At 47.1% G+C, this 19,167-nt stretch overlaps 4 non-coding genes across 4 annotated transcripts; 1 reads left to right on the top strand and 3 right to left on the bottom strand.

Annotated features, from left to right (window-relative positions):
- Nucleotides 1-912: 912 nt before the first annotated feature.
- Nucleotides 913-1,046, bottom strand: LOC134365619 (small nucleolar RNA SNORA71). The gene has a single exon (XR_010022127.1). It is a non-coding gene; the product is annotated as a small nucleolar RNA SNORA71 (small nucleolar RNA).
- Nucleotides 1,047-2,593: 1,547 nt separating this feature from the next.
- LOC134365638 (small nucleolar RNA SNORA71) lies at nt 2,594-2,728 on the bottom strand. The gene has a single exon (XR_010022134.1). It is a non-coding gene; the product is annotated as a small nucleolar RNA SNORA71 (small nucleolar RNA).
- A 1,615-nt stretch (nt 2,729-4,343) lies between these two features.
- On the bottom strand, nt 4,344-4,481 carry LOC134365626 (small nucleolar RNA SNORA71). The gene has a single exon (XR_010022130.1). It is a non-coding gene; the product is annotated as a small nucleolar RNA SNORA71 (small nucleolar RNA).
- A 4,441-nt stretch (nt 4,482-8,922) lies between these two features.
- On the top strand, nt 8,923-9,048 carry LOC134365642 (small nucleolar RNA SNORA71). The gene has a single exon (XR_010022135.1). It is a non-coding gene; the product is annotated as a small nucleolar RNA SNORA71 (small nucleolar RNA).
- Nucleotides 9,049-19,167: the final 10,119 nt, after the last annotated feature.

Raw genomic sequence — 19,167 nt, 5'->3', positions numbered from 1 at the left:
AGTCTAACGGAGAAGGTCAAATGAGGCCAGCAGCTTGGAATATCCACCTGAGAAATGCAGGCCGACTCAGCCTCTTGGCATTAACTCGCCGTGAGGAGGGCTGTCCAGGGGCACTGGGTCTCCAGGTCGTTATCTTGAGAGTCGGTGCCTTTGTCCCTCGGGGCTCCCTTCAACAATCTCCAGATGCAAGGCAGCATCCCTAGAGTGATCAGGAGGCCACAGAGCAGGGGTTACTACCAGTATTTGGTCCCCAGTGTTATCTCACCTTTCTTCAGGCTGACATCAAGAACGCCCCCAATTAATCAGGTATGAGCTGCCAGTTTTTTTGACACCAAGTGCATCTCAAAAAAGAATCTCAATGCTTCCAGAGAACAGACTAAATGAAAACTGTCTTAAAAGTCTAAAACGGCCCCTTGCAGAGCAACTGAGCAGATGTGTAATGAGTACAGCTCACTCAAGGCTCCTCCTGCTGAGGTCCCACTATGCCTTGCCGGGAGTGAAGGATCACCCCAGCAGCCATCCCTCTCTGCTGTCATTATCTGCCTGAACATCTGTCTCCCCACTGGGACTGGGAGTTCCAGCTCACCCCAGTGTCGAAGTCTTCCTCATGTTGCCTCCCACTCCCTCCCCAGAATGCCTGCCCACTGCCCATGACATCCCACTCTTTCATAGGCCTGCCCAGGCTCATGACCTTCAAAAAGGCAATGACTGTACATCACCCGACATCACACTTATTCCTTATACATAATTCGTCCTGCCACCTTCCAGCCCCTTAAGTATGTAAACTTTGACCCAGACATAGCCTGGTCTCTGGCAACAGGAGGCCAAGCTAAAACGTCTCCCATCACTGACTCTCACACAGAAGCCTGCAATGCCTCAGAAGGGAAGGTGTTGGCAGGAGAGAAGAAGGAGTGTGTGAAAGCGCCAGCATTTGAAAGGGACCGGTGTGAACCCTTCAAACACGGGAAACGGCTTTCAGCATTTCCTCTCCCTGCATTACTGATGACCAGAGCACAGGCAGCCCATGATCACTTTTGAATGCAGGTGCATGTAAGGGCAGGGAGAGATCCAGTAAGAGAAGCAGATGCCAGCAGCCTGTGGAATATTTTGAGTCCAGGAAAACAACCAAGCCAAGCAAAGGACCCCAACAGTGGCCCTTCTGTCCTGCAAAAACCCAATAGAACTTCCCTGCCACAAGGAATTAACGAGAAGTCATTTAAGGCAAAAACAATGAAAAAAGGCAGTCCAGTTAGACCATTTGGTTAGAATGCAGTGTTAAAACCAAAGTCAGGGCCGGCCCGTGGCTCACTCGGGAGAGTGCGGTGCTGATAACACCAAGGCCCCGGGTTCGGATCCCATATACGGATGGCCGGTTTGCTCACTGGCTGAGCGTGGTGCTGACAACACCAAGTCAAGGGTTAAGATCCCCTTACCGGTCATCTTTAAAAAAAAAAAAAAAAAAAAAAAAACCAAAGTCAAGTGTTTGGATCCCCATACTGGCCAGCCACCAACCCCCGCGCCCCCCCCAAAAACACTAAAAAAAAAAATACTAGGGTTGATAATGATTGGAATCATGGGGTCTCAAGTATAATAGAAGTCACTTCCATCACAACTTTTTTTCTTTTTTTGGTGGCTGGCCAGCACAGTGAAACTTTATTTTTCAAATGAAGAAAATTAAGTTCCCAATTGGTCCTTGACTGAGATAGTGGCAGAAGGGACCACAGTCCTTGATGCCTACATCCACCTATTTTCCATTATAACATGCTGCTGCTAATGCTCAGGAAGGGAGGGAGGGCAGATAGCTTGGAGACTTCTCATTACCCAGTGGGACCCTGCAGTTCTTTCCCTGCAGCAGCCACTGAAGGCATGTGAAGGGTCACATGTGATCTAGGTTGGCTGGGTTGGGCACCAGATCTGGGGACCTATGGTGTCACCTTCATCTCACCTCTCAGCTCCTCTACATCATCACTCAAACCCCCTGGGAACATGCACAGGACTGTATTGGAAGCAAGGAACTAATACTCCAGAGAATGGACCAGAGATCTTACCTCAAGGACTCCAGGGTCTAGAATATTCCTGACAATGCCCATGGTGCCCCAGCACACAGTGGACTCATCTGCATCAGACAAGAAGCCTTGAATAAGCACCAGCTTACCAACACCCAGGGAGTTGCACACAGTAGGGCATGGTAAGCACCAAGAAAGGACTCAGCACGGTAGTTACCAGTCAGTAAGCACTCCACAAATGTTGATGGTATTATTTCCTGAGCAAACACACCATTTCCTCATGAGAAAGAAAGCAGTTAACCCAAAAGAGAGAGACAGGAGGGTCTATGGCAGATGGCCAACGCTGATTAATATGTAGTTAATAAGCAATAGGCTAAAAAGGATGCCAAGGCCAAGTATGTGGCAGTGTGCCATGGCTGACTGGCAGTGAATCTGGTGCTCAACAAGGGGAACTTAAGCAACACACATACCCTGGTTTCCAACAGCAGGGAGCAGGAAGTGAAAGCCCCAATAATGATAGTCACACACATGTGGCAGCCCCTGATGCCCTGGAGGCTTGAGGTATGTGCAGAGTTGAGAAACAGAAGTATGGGAAAAGCTCCTGGAACTGGAAGGCAAGGAGGTGGATCCTCCAAACACAGGGCAACTCTTTCCATATTTCCTCTGACTGCACTACCAATGACCAAGAAATGGGGAGCCCATGATCACTTCCGAATGCAGGGGCAGAGAAGGACAGGCAAAGGGAAGACACCTCTGGAAGAAAACTGATGTGGAGTTCTTAGGTTTGTGGAAGACAGGGACTCTGTGATCCTATGAAAAATCACCTCATTGTACTGCTTTCCAGATGAGGAAAACTCCCAAAGCTAGCAGGTGGCAGTGAAATGACTGAGACCTGGGCACAGGTAGATTTCATAACAAAATCCTTCCTGCTTTCGATCCTGACATTCTGCTGCTGACACCAATGCAAAGAAGGGATTCCCAAAGACTCTCAGAACCCAAACCAGCCCCTCAAGGGAAACCAGATGCATTCTCAAATGCCCCAGAAAGGGTAAAAGTGGGGACCAGGAGAAGCCACCCTCATCTCATCTCTATCTACTTCCCAGACTACATAATGCCTGGGCAACAGGCACACAACCTTGTAGGACACAAAATCCCAGCTCTCCAGAAGACAGACCTCACCTCAGGAGCACTGTGGTCCAGCTGCTTCCTGGCAAGATGGAGACACCTCTCATGGGTCCCTCTGTACCGAACTGCCTCCTCTGCAATAAACAAGAAGCCCGGATGAGCCACCTAGATGTCACCCGGTCAAACTCAACCTGGTAATCACATGGAGATTATCTGGCGCAGAAGCTAGCTGCTTCACACATGTGGGCTGTTATCATTAACCCACATCATTTTCTTGTGAACAAGGAAAGAAGCTGATAATTCTATAGGAGACAAGAGATCATCTGTGGCAGAGAGGGCCTTTCAGATCATCTTTTGTGCAAACTCCGATGAAATTGAGGTTCCAGAAGCTATATCCTGAACAGGATGTGGAATCCAGGACAGGTTTGGGAGTGTGCGGCAATGAACAGGCAGTGCCTGGCATGAACAGAGAAGACAATGGGGCAGGAGTGCCTCCAGTCCGCCTGCGAAGGTAAGGTCCAGTTTTATTTAAGCCAGCTTCATGCAACTTCATCACTGCTCTGGTTCCTGCCACCATAACCACAGGCAATGGGGAAACTCCTCCCCTTGTGGACTGGGATCCATCTCATGCCAACTGACCTCAAATGGATAAATCCTGGCTAAGGGGGAAGAACAATTTCAAGAGGAAGGGTACATAGAGAAAGAACCCTCAACTCCCATCGGCTGGCTTGCTCACAAGCAGTCTTTCCCTGATCCTCTACAACGGGAGGAGCCATGCCCCCTTACAAAGATGGTTCTTTCCTGTTTTTCATTTGTCATACAGCTAATGGATACCAGCCAGACACTGAGATGAAGGAGAGGTGAGACTCAGACACTGACCTCAAGATCAGAAGAGACAGGCAAAAAAAAAAACAAGAAAAGCAACAATTTCCACAAAGTATGTTAGTGTCATCATATGTCAATCCACTTCCCAGACTACGTCACACCCAGGAACTCCAATGGCTAATGACCTGGAAGGGGAGGGGAAGAGAGCCCTTCATGAGAAATAACCATTTAGTGGCTCCACGACCATCCCCTAGTACCTTGAGACACAGCCCACTCTTCATACTCCTGTGTTAAAGCCTCAGACACCAGCACTGAGCCTCACACACGGAACACTTAATAAGCCACACACCAGATGCTGGAGGCATCTAAAAGGTGGTGAAAAGGAGGTGTGGGAAAGCTCCAGAGTTTGGAAGGGATAGGAGTGGACCCTCCAAACACGGGGAAACGCTTTCAGCAATTCCTCTCCCTGCACTATCAATGACCAGGGCACGGGAAGCCCATGATCACTAACATGTTAACCCACGGAGGGGAAAACTGCCCAGAGAAGCCCAGGATCCTGAGTGCTATCATGTAAAGAAGCCATCTGCCTCCATCAAGAGAATCCACAGGAAAAACAACTGGTAAAAATGCCTTAGTTGTTCTCATGAAGTATCCAGGCATCGTGGGTTCAAAAACTAGAAAAACAGTCAAGGTCTCTGTCCTCACAGAGCTTTTGCGGTTTCCCTACTTTACAGAAAGTAAACCTCAGGAGAATGAAGCAACTTAGCCAGGATCTAACCTCGGGTCTCTCCGACCCCAAACCCAGACCCCCCAGCTCCTGCATCAGGCTTCCTTCTGCACAAGGGCTTTGCCGGCCAGTTCTCAGGACCCGGCTGAGCCCCATCTCCATCTCCTCTGCTGGTGCCGGCCAGGAAGGCACCCCGACCCCGTGTTCAAGGTGCTCGTGAGCAGCGGCACTTACCCAGGGGACATCCTCACCCCCTGGACAATGGGAGCCCAGCAGGGAGTGTGGATCAGGGTCCTGCAGGTGACAGGGGGGCGCTGGCCGGTGCAGAACCAGCGAAGCCGTCCCAGGGAGAGTTTCCATCTTCTGCAGGAGAGCCGCAGAGCCCGCGAGGCCTGTGCGGGGCAAAACCACGGGGAAGGGCTTTAGTGCGAGCACCGGGACGGGAGCCCAGACTCTGCCCTCCACCTAAACCTCGGCCGTAAAACGGAAGTTTTAACACTTGCTTTAAAGGTTATCGAGGGGAAAACGAGTTAACTGTCCTCAGGACGTGGCACAATGACCGACACTTTGGAGACGACCGACAAGTGGCATCGGGGGCTTCAAACACCGACGGTCACCGAGATCGGGGACGGGGCTATGCAAGCCACGGGGCTCTGGCGCCCCTCAGCCCGGGCTCACAGCGGGCCCCGTTCCTGTCACTGACGGGCACTAAGCCTTCCCGCCGGGGGGCTGGGCGGACAGGGGGTCTGACGCCCTCCCGGGGCCGACTCAGCCCCGCGTCGGCCGAGGGCGCGGCTCACCCGACGGTATCTTTTCCGAGGACACGCGAACCCCGGCAGAATGGGACGGGCCTGCGCTCGGGCGCTGACCTCCGGCCGGCTCTCTCCGCCCCGGGCCTCAGTTTCCCCTGATGGGGGAGACGCAGCCCCGGCCTTGGAGGCCACCTGGGGTTCCTGCGCAGATGACACTCTGAGCGTGATCCCTCAGTGACGCACCAGGACTGACGACGGCGGGACAGAGGGCACCGGGCGTGAAAGTGTGGGACGACGCAGGACTCGGTCGCACCCTCGGGAAGCTCTTCCCACCCGCTCAGCGTAGGCGGAAATGCGGCTGGGGGCGTCGGCTGCAGCCTAGAGCGGCGCCTCTCCGGGGCCGAACCTGCGCCAGCGGCCCTCCCTCGCCCCCTGGTGGAGCGGAGCCGAAATGCTAACCCACCACTAATATCCTCCATCAGCCAGGCTTCCATCCAACCAAGCATCCCTTCATCCGTCCATCATTCCACCCACCCATCCATCCACCCATCCACTTATCCAGAAAATATTTATGGACCATCAGCTTCCTCATCCATCCAATTCATCCATCCTTCTATAGGACCATCTGTCCTCTCATCCACCTAAATATCCATCCATCCATTCACCCATCCACTCATACATCCATCCTCTTATCTACATATTCATCTTCTCATCGGTCTATTCATCTAGACATCCTTCCATTCAGAAAATCTACTGATCAACTACTTCCATATAAGCATTGGAAATATAACGAAGAAGACAACATGATTTCTGACTTTATGTTGGTTATCTTCTAGTAGGAATAATAAGTGAACCAGTAAATGCAATAACTGAAAATCATAATAAGTGCTACAAAAGAAATGATCAGGGTGGTATACGAAATAACAGCGATGGCTTATTTAGCCAGGGTGGATAGCAGGGCCTCTCTGAGGAAATGACATTTAATCTAAAACATGATGGAAAAGAAGCAATGAGTCACAGATGATTAGCAGATTACATTCAGGAGTATATGTAAAAAGTAAAACAATGTGAAGATATTAAGTTCATGGAAGCAGGTCAACAATGTTTTTCATAGTAGTATTTGCAATGCCTCCCATCAGTGCTGTAGAGGAGTAAAACTATATGTTAAATTATAACTAATGTTTTTTGAGCACACACAATATTTCAGGCATTTTGATCCATTTAATCATTATACCAATTGTTATGGACTGAATGCTTGTGTCCTCCACACACAAATTCGTATGTTGAAGCCGTACCCCCTAACATGATGGTATTAGGAGGTGAGGTCTTTGTAATATAATTAGGATTAGATGAAGTCAAGAGGTTCGAGCCCTGGTGAACAGTGTGCTTATAATAGTCCCTACAGAGCTTTCTTCTACCTTCTGTCTTCTACCTTCTCCCTCTTTAGAGTCAACTGTTTTTCCTTTTCATAAGAAAATACTGTGTCTGTTCAGGTAATAATGACAGAAGGACAGGGCAAGAAGATGTCAATCTATGAAGCAGGAAGTAGGCCCTCACTGGACACCAAATCTGAAGGCACCTTGATCTTGGACTTCCTAGCCTCCAGAACTGTGAGAAATAAATGTTTGTTGATTAAGCCACTCAATATATGGTAATTTTTGCTATAGCAGCTTGAACAAACTGAGACAGATTGTGATTTTCTTGTGGTACCACTATTCCTGTTGAGTTCAGTCTTGTTGGGAATGTTGGTCATGGTGTCCTCCCTTCCCCTGACAAAGGGTTAGGCTTGGAATCCAAGCTGGGAAAAATTATACTTTCTTCTTTGTATTTATATCTTGAGTGTGAGAAAGCATTAAGTCGTGAAGGAGTTTGAAGACTAGTTATGGAACCATGAGTGGAATCAGCCTTCAATCAAAACCTTACATCCTAGAAGCCTTTCCCACCACCCCCACAACCCCTTTCCCCTCCTTGGCCCATGAGATATGAGAAGTATCACATCTCATTGTAATGGTTGGTTTTCTGGCCTCTTTCTTCCACACTCCTTGAGGATCTTGAAGCCTGTGTCTGAGTCTCACTTCTTGGTTTGCCAAGTGTTTGGTGTTCAGTAACTATAGAACCAATGACATAGGCCAACAAAGGAAAGAGAAAAAAGTGAGATCTCCATGGCTGTGATAGTGCTCATCACATTATATTGTGTCAAGGGAAAGAAAAACTACCTTGAGCAAGCCAAGCTGCCCGGGGGTGAGAAAGATTCCGCTCTGTTTCCTCCCTTTGGAAGTGTTCTTGTTCCATTGTCATAGTTCATCAGAGCCTGGCTTGAGTCCTGCCCTGTGAAACTACTTGGTGTGGGATGGGCCCACCAGGGACAGATTTTTGCCTTTTGCATTTGATTGAGATGGTAAGGACCAGAGCAGTAAAGATGTGGGCAGAGCAGAATATATTCAAGGGATCTATGAACACAGCCCTTGCACAGCAGCAGGAGACGACTTGAGACCCTCCTGCTGTTAGCATCCCTGCCAGGCCAGCTAGCCAGGGCATACTCCCATGAACCTGACCTCAACATCCTTTACCCCTATCATATTGGCCATCCTGCCATACACCATCCACTGTCTCCCTCTTTAAAGTCAACTGCTTTTCCTTTTCGTGAGAAAATACTGTGTCTGTTCAGGTAATAACGACAGTGAACTTCGTGGAATGCTTACTATCTAGCAACCCAGTGCTGATCAGTTTTCCTGGGCCTACCTTGGGTCAGGTGCCCATTCACGGCTTCCTGTCTGTTGGTGTCAAGTCCCCTGTGTGCTGAGCCTCCATGGGAGTTGCCACTGTCATGTCAGGAGGACACTACACCCAGGGTCCTTGAGTAAAATCTGTGATCCATCCTCTAGAGTATTTGTTCCTTGCATAAAGTTGTGTGCATGCTTTCTGGGGCTTTTGGCTGAGACGTGAGGGGAGGTGAAGGTGCTGACCCATTGGTCCTCAGTTTCCCCCTGTTGAACCACTATCTGGATCTGATCTGTCTCCTTGCTACATGCCTTCAGTGGCTGCTGCAGGGGAGGCACCCCCAGAGTCTATCTGGGTAATGAGAGCTACCTGGGGGAGTTATGGGGACATCTATGGAGCTTTGGCAGCAGCATGTTGTCATGGAAAGTAGGTAGATTTAGGCATCAGAGACTCCTGGGTCCCACTCCTCCTCTGCCACTATCTATCTCTGTTTACTCATCTGAAAACAAAGCTGTGGCAGAAAGGAATTTTTATAGTTGTTGTTGTCCCTGTTACTATAACTACGATTCTGATCTTTTCCAGTGCAAAGATTTTCCCTCTGTTTTACTGAAAGTGTTTTCCCTTTAATTCCTCCAGGCTGGGAGATTTTGTGGGGTTTGGAGGACAGGATAGCAGTTGCTGGGACTCTGTGCTCACCAGGCTTCTCTCTGTAACACTGGCCAATGGCATCAGCCTCCCTCCTGGCTCACCCTCTGCTCTTTTCTGTACCTGAATTTGAAACTGATCACTGGTGTCTTGGTCATTGATAGCACAGTGAGAAGAACTGCAGAAAGTGTTTTCTGTGTTTGCAGGGTCCATCCCCAGCCTTGGGAACCGTGGTGCTTTTCACACACTTGGCTTCATTTCTGCTAACACATTTAAACCTCTGGGGCATTGTGGGCTGTTGCTTTGTTGCTTGTCCTGTCTCAGCTTGGCCTCTTGACAAAAACGAGGCTGTGTATTTCAAGGACTATTTGGTCCCTAGGACAGGGTTGGCTACTGCTGAGGATCATGGAGCATGAGCCCTACATAGAAGAGGTAATATTTCACTAACCAGGTGAATTGTAATTGACAGCCACATGTATGAGTAAGCACAACGTTATGTGTATATAGTTATCACCATAGGATTTACAAAGAAAGATGGCTTCTTGGAGGTGGTTTGCCTCAGTGGGTTTTTGAAGGACTCGAACAGAGAGGGGCAATGGGAAGGTGTTCAGGGAAAGAAAGGAAGAGGAAGACCCTTAAGCTGAAGTGAGGGAAACAATTGGGGGGGTGGATACATGTATTGGTACATGAAAATGTTAGAAATTGGATGGGGTAGTACCTTTATGTCTTATTGCGTGGCCTGTAATAGATGATCTTTAAGTGCTGATATAAGAGAAGAAAGAAATGCTCATGGTACCAATGGGAAAAGGGCTCACAATTCTGAAATGCAAATTCCTCGTCTCTCAGTCTGCTCTTGGCTCCTGGGGGCTTAAAAAAAATGAGAAAAAGGACAACTGAACTGCTCCAAATAAAATTAAACTAATAAAACAACAAAAGCATAAAGTAAAATGGCAGAAAATTTAAAGCAACATAGCCCAACAATTTTAGGAATGAGAAAGGGGGCATAGTCCTACAATCAGAGCACAAAGTAAAAAGTTAGAGAGCAATGTTTGACTTTTTGTCCGTAAAACTTCAAACAGGTAAAATCGATATGCTCCTGGAAAATATTTAACAAAATTACTTTAAGGAAAAATAGAAAATCTGGAAAATCCTATGACATTAACAAAAATTGAATCAGGAATTAACAATCTTTCCTCAAAGAGAACATCATACCCAGGTGTCTTATAGGTAAGTTCTACAAAGCGTTTTAAAAAACAGTTTATTTCAGCCTTACGCAACATCTCCCAGATAATAGAAAAAGAGGAAATAGCCCTCACTTCACATAATAACCATGATCCCCAAACTAGATAAGGTCAATAAAAGAAAAGTAAATTACAGGCCAATTCACTTGTGAATGTAGATGTAAACATCCTAAAAATATATTAGCAAACTTGAGGTGGAAACAACCTTGGCCCCAGTGACGTTGAAAGGCAGGAAGAGTGCTCCTGCCCTGTGAACGCCTTCTGAGGCCACCACAGGGAGGGGTGGACACCAGAGCTGGGAAGATGGAAATCAGTTGCATTTTTATCAATGGCAACAGCTGGATGGAGGTTCCATCCCATATGCGACCACCTGCAGGTGCCTGATCACTGCTCTCTCTTCCTTTCACCATTGTTGCAGCCTCACCACCACCACCACCACCTCACTGGACAGGGCCTGCCAGGTGAGCCTACCCAGGAAGGAGCAGAGACTCAGCCGAGCATCCCAAGCAGAGGTGAACCACAGGGACCCTGAGGAGTGACCTGTGCATGCTCCACACCTCCCAGTCCACACACGAGACAAGTTAGTTGAGTGACCCCAGAAATGGTGACTCCTCCAAGAGCTGTAAAAAGGGTGGAAGTACCTCTCCGTTGGCTCAGGAAGTAACTTCAAGAATCGAGAGCTAGAGTGTGAAATGTTGTGGAGCTAAGGGCTGAGTTTCTCAGAAAGCCCCCCACTGCTTACAAACCTTTTTGTTTTTCTAATGTCCCTGCACAGATTTCACTGTCGTGGGTTTAATTAAGGTCTTCTGCTTGACCTCAAGTAGCTTGAGATAAAAATTCCCCCAAAGTGTTACCCTTCAGGATATTCTCAAGGGTCTTTATCAGAAGGATCTGTCATTTAAGGATTAGATGGTGTAAATAGGGTTATCCTGCTGTACCAGAGAAGGATGTACTAGGAAAATACCTTCTTTCTTTTAAGTTAAGTGTTTCCAATGGCATCAGCTTGGCCAAGCATACTCAGCATCTCTATTTCTCAACCACAGACTCTGATGCAAAAAGTGTTCCCATGGGTTGTGCAGCAAACAACCTGCACAACCATATGTGGCAGTCCTGCCTACCCTCAGTGGCAGATGGATGGAGATGTGCCCCAAGGTAAACCTGACACATGTCCTTCACCATATGAAAGAAACCAGAGTGATTATGAAGTCAGAAATTCACACACACACACAGAGGCAGGGATGCAGGATAGGGAAGAAATTCCAGTACTGGTCTTTGTTGTCTTAGAGGCCCAGCTTGACCTCTGCCTTTTCTCCTTATTTGATTACATAGGTTTTCTAATAATGTATTTCTTTTGTAGCATAAGTCAGGTTTCTGTCACCACACACCCTATCGAAAAGCCTGAGTCTTTTCCTTAACTTTCCCCAAATGGCCAGTTATTAAGGAATTACACTGAGTGTTTGACTGTTGCATGAGGCACCGTGTGCATTTTGCTTACCCAGATTGGCAATTAGGTCTGCCTGGACCACAGCTCTCTCAGGAATGGGCATGGGGGGCTTGAGGAGGTTGTAGGGGGAGGAAGAGGCCACCAGCTATTTGGAGCTACTGGTCATCAAGACAGAGCAGTAGCAACAAAAAGTGGTGGGGGCACTGCTGAGCCTATGAGTGTTCTATTCATCCATTCATTTAATGCATGATAATTGAGCATCTCTACTCTATGTGACACTATGCACAGAGCTCAGAAATAGAAGTGGGTGTGCCCAACAGATGTCTACCAAAGCCTGATTCTGCAGGAAACTGAAAAAGGAATGAAAAAAACTACTACCCAAACAACTTCCAAAACAACTGTTCAGTTAATGATTTTTCCCCATAAAGGCACTTGAAAAGCTATAACACTTTTCTTTCTTTCTTTCTTTTTTTTTTTTTTTTGGTGGCTGCCTGGAACAGGTATCTGAACCCTTCACCTTGGCATTATACCAGTTTTCTAACAACCATTTTTTTTCTTTTGGTATAATGACAGGGAGGTAAAGAAATGAATGAAACAAACCCATGGTGTCTGCCTTCCTCCAAGCTTATAGCCTAGCATAGTAATCCACCAACATGAAATAAACTTGGTTCCATGAACACAAGCATGATTTTATATTAGGAGGTCTAGAAGTACATCACATAAGGAGGTCAAAAATGTGGTAAATGTCACAGAGTCTGGAGCAAGACAGATATTATAGGTTGAATTGTGCCCCCAAAAAGGTTATGTTGAAATCCTAACACATGGTACCAATGAATGTGACCTTATTTGGAAATAGGGTCTCTGTAGATGTAATTAAGATGTAAATTAAGATGAGTTCATACTGCAGTAGGGAGGGCCCTTAATCCAACAGCACTGATGTCTTTATAAGCAAGGAGAGGAGAGACATTCAAGGAGAAGGCCACGTGACTACAATGGAGTGATGTAGCTGCAAACCAGGGAATGCCAAGGATTGATGGCCACCACCAGAAACTAGCAAGGGGCAAGGACGGGTTCTATCCACAGTGTCAGAGGGAGAATGACCCTGCTGACACCTTGGTTTCAGACTTCTAGCCTTCAGAATAGTGGTAGAATACGTTTCTGTTCTTTTAAGCCAAACTGTTTGCAGTACTTTGTTATGGCAGCCCTAGAAAACTAGTACAACAATGTACTTAAAATTTTTCTCTACCACATCTTAGCCATATTACTAAGTTACTTAATTTTTCCTAACCTCAGTTTTTCAACTTTAAAATAGATAACATATTCAAAATGGTGCAGCTGCTATGGAAAATAGTATGGTGGTTCATCAACAAATTAAAAATAGAGTTACCATATGATCCAGCAATCCTGCTTATCAGTATAAACCCAAAACAACTGAAAGCAGGACCTCAAAGAGATATTTGTACACCCATATTCATAGCAGCATTATTCATAATAGCCCAAAGATGGAAGCGAGCCAAGAGCCTACCTACAGATGAATGGATAAACAAATGTGGTACATACGAACAGTGGAATATATTTAGCCTTAAAAAGAAAGGAAATTCTGACACATGGATGAACTCTGAGGAATTATGCTAAGTGAAATAGGCCAGTCACAAACAGACAAATACTGTATGATTCCACTTGCATGTGATGACTAGCATAGTCAAATTCACAGAGATAAAAAGTAGAATGGAGGTTGCCAGGGGTTCGGGGGAGAGAGGAATGGAGAGCTGTTGTTTAATGGATATAGAGTTTCAGTTTTGCAAGATGAAAAGTATTCTGGAGATTGATTGCCCAGCAATGTGAATGTACTTACTACTGAACTATACACTTAAAAATGGATTTAAGATAGTAAATTTTATGATGTGTGTATTTTACCGCAACTAAAAATTCAAAAAAATAGATAAAATAATACATTGAAACACGGTACCATAAGTGCTTTGCACAATTGTTGGCTTATAGCAAGCTAGTTTAATAAATTGTAGTTATCATCACCATCAGTAAATATTTGATAAAATTTAATATCCATTAAAAATTTTTAAAAATTCTTAAAATTATAGGAATAGAATATACATCTTAAACCATCATCCAAAATCATACGTAATAGTGAAATCATAGAGATTTTCTTCTATTTTTATCCTAGAATGCCCAGAAAACTAGCCAGGGATGTCCAATGCCCTAAGTTAGGAAAACCCAAGGCCTTAAGAGTGAGGAACTGATGTGGTCAGTTTCACCACCACGGTGAAAGATAGTGAACCAAAGTTGAGTATCACTATTCTGGAATGCCTAAGTATTAAAAAAAAAAAAAAAAATTAAAATTTTCAAGCCAGAAAAATGTAGTTAGCCAGAAATATCTCAGTTATTTAGCAAGGAAGGTCCAAAGTTGTTCAGGGAAGTGTAAGGTAATTAGCTGAGACTATTCAGTTTCATTAGTCAAGTAGTTCGATTTCCTAGGATTGTCCACCATGGAGAGAAGGAAAGTCCAATGTCACTGGCTGAGGTTCTCAGTCTTTAGCTAGGACTCCAGCTCTCCAGGGTCCAGCACTTCCAGCTTTCCAAGGGAGAGGGTCACCTCTGCTCATGCCTGTCCTCAGGGCAGAGGACTGAGCCATTTATACCTTTCTTGAGCACCATATTGATCTCTTGTCCAGAGCCAGTGGCCTTCAGTACAGGATAAAAGTGAACCAGAAGCAAAACTAACAACAGAAAAGGTGTGGAGGTTGAAGAATCCAGCTAGGAGACCCAGAGAAAAGGAGATGCTGAGACCTGGGTGGGAGCTGACTATGGTGGCAAGACCCCCTGTCTTATCTCAGTCTGCCAGGATATCCAGTGAGGCTGGAGGCTGCTGGAGACCCCCAAACAGGACAAGACACAGCCACGGGGCAGCTTGGAAAGAGCCCATCCTGTCTGAGAAGCTCTGGGGGGCTGGGCTAGCCAAGGCTTCCATCAGGCCTCAATCCCAGCCTGCAGGAGCCTCAGCCTATTGCTGCTGAAAGACTCAGTAACAGAGGAACAGTAAGAAGAGGAGGAGGAGGATGAAAAGATACAACAAAATCTCCAGCACAGTCATTCCTGATGCAGGGATGGGACCTGGAGCTCCTGCAGACCTCACGTGGTCAGTTGCTGACTTCCTTTCTGGGCCCTGGGCACCACCTTTTGGAAAAATATGTCCATCCAGACAGGATTCCATCTCCTTAAGGAAAGGTGTTCCAGGCCATGGAGATCTCTCCAGGCCATGGGCCACTATGAGGTCACAAACTCCCAGGTAGTGGAATATTGTCCTCCCAGCTACAGCCCAATCCTTTATTAATCCAGCCAATATACTGAAAGCAGGACTCCTGATAATGCAATCATAAATTTTTTCCCCAATCTGTTTAGACGTGCTGAAATATCTTTTCCCCGCCCCTAGAAAAATATCAGGCAGGCCTCATAACTTTTCTGATCATTCTCAGGTAGTAAAAAGTCTTGCAATCACTAAAAATGGAAAACATAGTTTCCATTCAATAACTTTACATATCCAGTCTAATGCCTTAGTCATGCTTTCAATAATCATTCATAGGTAAGACTTTTCAATAATCATTCATAGGTAAGTCTCCATCAGTTGGGGCCGAGAAAAGGGTGGGCTGCTGTCTGCTAGGGAGGGGACATGGGCCTTCTCTCTTTACTTGTCCAGATGTGTTTCTCCTCACTAGGAGCTTTCTGTCTACTCACCCAGTCCCCATACCTACAGGATCAAAACAGATGGGGTAAAGAGTAGGGAAGAGGGAGACTTCTCTCTTGTCTGGTACTGTTGTAAGAAGCTCATGCACTCTCCAGGATTGGTACGTATTTAATGCTGAGTCTTTCTCTCCAGCCTGTTTCATAGGTTCTTTAGAGAACCCCCCCCCTCCTGACACCCTTTGACTGCACCCCTCCTGATGTGCACAGACCCTCTTCTTAGGATGCCCTCACCCTAGCAGGCTTCCTCTTGGACAGAACCTCTTGGGTACCAGACAGACTTCCTATTATAGATGCTACACCTGCCGAAGGAAACTATGAACCTTTGAACAAGAGTGCTTTGGTTAGGCCTCAGCCACCTGTGCTTCCCAACCCTGCATGACAAATATCAAGCTCCCTGATGACCGCTGAAACACTTCTTACCACATGGAGATGAGATGCAGAGGCTCCCTGCTCATCTTTCCCTCTTGGGGGCAGAGGGTGAGACTCACAGCCCTGCTTTTTCTCAAGACATATAATTCATAATTCCCTCTCTATTTTATTTTATTGTTCTCCCCGGCCATCTTTAATTTCTTTTTTTAAAAAATCTTTAATTTCTAATTCAGTGCTGTTAATACCCTTAAATTGGAAGAAAGGATTCAAGAGTCATAAGCAACTATATTTTAGCTATTTCCTCCCTTCATCCTTCATCTGGTACAACACCTTTTTTGGAAGGCAGCTGCCATTTTATCAGGTGGAACCTTAAGAAATTCCCAATATTCAATCATTTTTTATCTACCACAGCAGCAAATTTATACGATTCATCCTTTTATCTTGGTGCCTTGGCTGGAACATCCATTTTAACATCCTGTCGCACTAACAATGAACAAGTATCAACCACTCCTCATAGGTCCAGCCTCCTCTAGACCCTGGGGATGCAGAAATGAACTGGCCAAGATGCCCTCCCTGGTGTATGGGAAAAAGGAATGCAAAAGAAAACCTGGGTTCGAACTGTGGTTCTGCCCCTTCCCAGCTTTCTGAGGGAATCTTTGCCTTAATCCTCAGCTCAGGACAATGAGGCTGGAAGTATGCAGGAGGCCAAGCCTTTCCTAGGATGTTCCAGGCTTGTGGGGGGTGGGGTGGGGGCTATGGAAGGGACATGCTCTCAGCCTTCTGTTTGCTGCTTCTCTCTTCCAGTTCCAAAGCCAGATTGCCTTTGACCTGTGCTCATGAACACAGCAGCCACCAGCCACGTGAGGCTACGGAGCACTGGAAATGCAGCCATTCCAAATTGTAGCCTGCTGTAAATGTAAAACATGTCCAAAGACTTCACACAGGAAAAAGAATAATAAATGTCTTATTAATGAATTAAAATATCGATTGCACGTTGACATAATGGTTTGGTTATATTAAGTTAAATCAAATATATTATTAAAATTAACTTTCTTTTTAACGTTTTTTTTGTATTTTTTTGGCAGCTGGTCAGTATGGGGATCCAAAACCTTTACGCTGGTGTTACCAACAATGTGCTCTAACCAATGGAGCAAACCAGACAGCCCTTTTATTTAACCTTTTAATGTGACTCCTTGAAAATTTAAAATTTCATGTGTGGCTTGCCTTATATGAGGGTTCCAAAAAGTCTTGGAAAGATTTGTGTTATCTTTTCATCCTAGTTTTCCATAAACTTTTTGAAGTACCCATGTATTTCCACTGGATAGTGCTGCCTTAGACTTTCCAAATACAGCACACTCCCCCTGCCTTGTAAAGAATCCCATAGATTTCTCACAGTGACGGAGGCCCTCAGCTTTCTCAGAAATACTAAACTAAATATAGCAACCACCACACCTTGGACATCGGCTCTGCGCTATGCTCTTAATATAAACCATTTCGCTGAATTCTCACAGCAAGGCTATGAGGAGGAAACTTTTTTTTTTTTTTTTTTTTTTTAAAGATGACTGGTAAGGGGATCTTAACCCTTGACTTGGTGTTGTCAGCACCATGCTCACCCAAGTGAGCTAGCCGGCCATCCCTATATAGGGATCCGAACCTGTGTCCTCGGTGTTATCAGCACCACACTCTTCCAAGTGAGCCACGGGTCGGCCCACTGAGCAGGAACTATGAATGACTCTGCCCATTTTTCAGAGCAGGAAACTACAGCTGGGCAGAGAGGTTAGGTTACTTAGCCAAGGTCACATGGACAGTAAGAGCAAGAGCAAGAGGCAGGAGAGGACTATGTGGCCACAGTGTGCACACCTGACCTCCTAATCCAGCGTCCTCTCAGCCACAGAATGTCATGGGCCCTCCCCATTGCAGAGACCCCCAACATCCTCACAGTCTTAGAATCCATGGGCTTCTACCATACAGAATATGGTGCCTTCTCACCCTCAGGGTCCCTAATTTCTTTCACAGTACCATAGGTTGGGCCTGGATTTCCTCACCCTCCTGACCTAGTGAGTATCAGGAATCTCACTGGGAGAGCCCCGCCTCCGGCCCAAGGGTGAGCCATTTACATATCAGAATATGGGCAGAGTTAGTGCTGGTGAGGATTTGGGGGTTATGAGAGAGTTCCCAATCCTGTCACCAGTATGCTGTCGGGAGCACTTCCTCAAATGCACATCTGACCAGGTCTCTTTTGCTTCAAGGCCTCTCTCCAGTCCCCAGCCCTAGTGACTTTCAGGACCAACTCTAGCAAAGCATTTATCCCCCACCCTCCTCTCTGGGCTCATCTCCTTCTCACCTTCACATTCCAATCTCATGCATGACTCACATCTCAGTTTGATGATGTCCAAAGAAATATACGGTTAGAATTCATCCATTCGTTCAATTGTGCCAGCCACTGACCTAGGTACTGTGAATACAGTGGTGAATCATACCCATGCCCATTGGGCCCTTGTAAAAAGAAGTCCAAACTAAACACAATTCTCCAGCTAATTCTAGTTACAGCTTCCATTGTGGAAAATTGACGACTCCTACAGATTAATGACAAATCAGTGACCACGGAACCCCTTCAGAACAATCAGAAGAGCAAAGGAGGGAAGCTTACTTCCAAATTGCTGATTGCTTTTGAAAAGTATGCCAAGCCCTGCAGAGCCAGCAGTTGAGCTAGGTTACGCCAGGGGGCGCTGCAGGGCCGCTCGCGCAGGTCCCGCCAGGCGGAGGCGCCGCTCTCGGCTGCATTTCCGCGGGCGTCCGGTCGGCGGGTGGGGTTTCTTGTCGTATGGCTTAGTCGCTCGCTTTCCTTTGCTGCCTTACGCCATCTTCCGAAATCTCCAGGCATCTCGGACCTTCCGGCGCTGTCCGCTCTGTGTCCACCAGCGCCAGGGCGCCCGAGTGAGTCCGCTGCCAGGCTTGCGGTCTGCGCCTCTCCCTCATATCAGGGGAAACAGATCCGGAGCGGGGCGGGAGAGCCGGCCGCCGAAGGCCAGCGCCCGAGCCCGGACCCGGCCCCTGCTGTAGGGCCCCGTCCCCTCTACTGGGTATGGGTCTTTCGGGGTTCGCGTGTCCTCGGGAAAGATACTGTCGGGTGAACCGCGCCCTCGGCCGACGCGGGGCTGAGCTGGCCCCGGGCGGACGTCAGACCCCCTGTCCGCCCAGCCCCCGGGCGGGAAGGCTTAGTGCCCGTCAGTGACAGGAACGGGGCCCGCTGTGAGCCCGGGCTGAGGGGCGCCAGAGCCCCGTGGCTTGCATAGCCCCGTCCCCGATCTCTGTGACCGTCGGTGTTTGAAGCCCCCGATGCTACTTGTCGGTCGTCTCCAAAGTGTCGGTCATTGTGCCACGTCCTGAGGACAGTTAACTCGTTTTCCCCTCGATAACCTTTAAAGCAAGTGTTAAAACTTCCGTTTTACGGCCGAGGTTTAGGTGGAGGGCAGAGTCTGGGCTCCCGTCCCGGTGCTCGCACTAAAGCCCTTCCCCGTCGTTTTCCCCCGCACAGGCCTCGCGGGCTCTG

This window comes from Cynocephalus volans, chromosome 1 (genome assembly GCF_027409185.1).
Source record: "Cynocephalus volans isolate mCynVol1 chromosome 1, mCynVol1.pri, whole genome shotgun sequence".
NCBI classification, from domain to species: Eukaryota; Metazoa; Chordata; class Mammalia; order Dermoptera; family Cynocephalidae; genus Cynocephalus; species Cynocephalus volans.
The sequence above is the reverse complement of the archived record's forward strand: the minus strand, read 5'-3'. Positions and strand labels throughout refer to the sequence as shown.